This window comes from Glossina fuscipes, unplaced genomic scaffold, assembly GCF_014805625.2.
Source record: "Glossina fuscipes isolate IAEA_lab_2018 unplaced genomic scaffold, Yale_Gfus_2 116, whole genome shotgun sequence".
Classification (NCBI taxonomy): domain Eukaryota; kingdom Metazoa; phylum Arthropoda; class Insecta; order Diptera; family Glossinidae; genus Glossina; species Glossina fuscipes.
In genome coordinates this window covers 1,886,824-1,889,390 of record NW_023998459.1, presented here as the reverse complement: position 1 = coordinate 1,889,390, position 2,567 = coordinate 1,886,824, and the positions used below count along the sequence as shown (strand labels likewise).

The window sequence follows — 2,567 nt, the reverse complement described above, 5'->3', positions numbered from 1 at the left end:
AAGTACCTCAAAATTGACAATATAACATCAACAGCCCACCACCGTCAGACACTCGGCACGGTGGAACGCAACCACCGAACGTTCAATGAGTACATCCGTTCATATATATCGCCTGAATTGAATGATTGGGATATTTGGATAAAATATTTCCAATATTGTTTTAACACAACACCTTCCACAACACACAATTACTGTCCTTATGAATTAGTATTTGCAAGGCGACCAACCCAATTAACAGATTGCAAGAAAAACATTGAGCCACTATATAACATAGACGACTACGCTAAAGAAACCAAATATAGATTAGATATAGCATACGCGCGCGCTAGGTTACTATTAGATAAGGAAAAAGAAAAACAAAAAATAAATTGCGACAGGAAAACTAACAATTTACCACTAGTAGTAGGCAACCTAGTACTCCTAAGAAATGAAGTAGGGCATAAGTTACAGAATAAGTATTTAGGACCGTATAAGGTCATAGAAATTAAGGATAATAATAATATTAAAATAATAGACAATAAAAATAAAACTCAAATCACACACTAAAAATAGGTTAAAATTATATCACGAAACTTCATGAGTTACCTAAGTGTAAGGCGCCTACACTAACAAAATATAAATATAAGCTACACTAACAAAATATAAATATAAGCTACACTAACAAAATATAAATATAAGCTACACTAACAAAATATAAATATATGTACACTATAAGACTACGGTAGAGGCAATAACATCGATAATTGATAAACCCAAGAATGATCATTCATTGTTAAAGATCATTTTTCCCAAGAGGAAAGGTGTAGTATTATCGATCAGTCGCACTCTACCGTAGTCTACAAGTTATTGCTAAGTATACAATTTCCTACTAACCTAGTTAAGGTAGTGGAATTTTAGTAATAAGCAATTAATATATTAGTAGTAAGCTATAACCTACTTTAAGTTATATTAATTGCTTAAGTTAGCATTAATTTAGTTTCTATAAAAGATACTGACCATACTTCAGTTAGGTCAGAATAATAGTAGGAATAATAGTAAGATAGTGAAATACTAAGTGTTGTGTAAAAGCATTCGTAATAAAGAATTACAATAACGAACATTTAATTGTGTTTTCACTACATAATATTAAATTTATTTACCTTTGAAAAATTTTTGCTTGTGATTCGATTCACCAAAATTTGACAGGATTTTATCGATAATATTAGGGTAGCCACAATCAAACACATGTAATTCACACCTAACTTTCTTTGCATCGTTGGAACTCATGTATCTGTTTTATGATGCTATGATTTGAAAATAATTTATGATATTATTATGGAGTATTATAATCATACTCCAAAGTCTAAATGGAAATGGAAGAGACATACATTACAAGATGGAACACAATAAATGGTGGATAAACACCCCAAATACAAAAGAAAATAATTATATATCACTTATCTAATATACGAGCGACGACTTCCAGTAATCAAGTTAAGGGATAAATCGTCAATTGCAACCGGTAATGTGAAAGCACAGAGTAATGTTAGTCAAGAAAGAAGTAATTATAATTTACGTAGTTGTTACATTAACAAGTACATTTGTCCAAGTGTTAACAGCTAAATGGGAGAAATGAGAAGATCAACAAAAAATTGACTACTTCAGTAAGCATGGTGACGATGGATTAAAATCACTCAATCCAACAACTCTTAATATATGGTGCTTCCAACAGGGGCAATCATAATGTGTTGCCAGAAAGTGCAAATGGACTGGGGGTTATTTATTTATTTATTTATTCTACTTATACATGAAACTCAACTAACACAAATTGACAGTCGAAATCAATTAACTCCTAAAGTAAATCGTAAATTGATTAATATTAAATTGATATAGAACCACTAAAATATCAATAAAATAAGCATTGACAAATGGGAAATAACGCCAATATAATCGTAGAAGATTTTGTGTTTAGATCATGTACAGAGATACTTAGAGCTTTCCATTTATCACTAAGAAGAATTGCAAGGGAATGGTATTCGCTGTTTAAGAAAACGAACATCATAGAAAAGTGGGCAGCGCTCAAACCTGCCTTTATTAGTTGGTTTAAAATTTCTCGATCGCCTTTCGGAATAATGAGAAATCTAATACACCGAATTTATTTCACAACATTCGTCGTAACACAAAGCGAAAGAAACTACTTCAATATACATCCTCGCAGTTGGAAAATCAAGCAAATAGTTTCGGAGGTAATCTCTACGGAGACAAGCGAAACTTCCACTTCGCTACTGCGATACTTTCGGCATGGTCACTACAGGTCAGCGATCGGTAATCTGCTAAGGCCTACAACTTCAAAGTCAAGAGTAAGCATAGCACCGGCGGTGTACATGCGCTCCTCATAAGTCATTCATTCCAATTTTTCCCAGGACGTATTGAGAAGCCGGTTTGGAAATGCGAAACTTCAATAATATAATATATATGTACACATTGTTTGCTAATATTACAGGGTGTTACGAAAATATACACATTGGTTAGCATTCCGTAATTAAGCTCGGTATTTAAAAAGAAATTGTACTTACTTTCACCAAATA

At 32.4% G+C, this 2,567-nt stretch overlaps 1 protein-coding gene across 1 annotated transcript in view; it reads right to left on the bottom strand.

Annotated features, from left to right (window-relative positions):
• Nucleotides 1-2,350: 2,350 nt before the first annotated feature.
• Nucleotides 2,351-2,567, bottom strand: part of LOC119640266 (rho GTPase-activating protein gacF) — a 461,105-nt gene continuing 460,888 nt past the window's right edge. The window contains exon 9 of the mRNA XM_038038162.1: nucleotides 2,351-2,435. The gene's annotated coding sequence lies outside the window, so the exon portion shown is untranslated. The remainder of the gene's footprint in view (nucleotides 2,436-2,567) is intronic.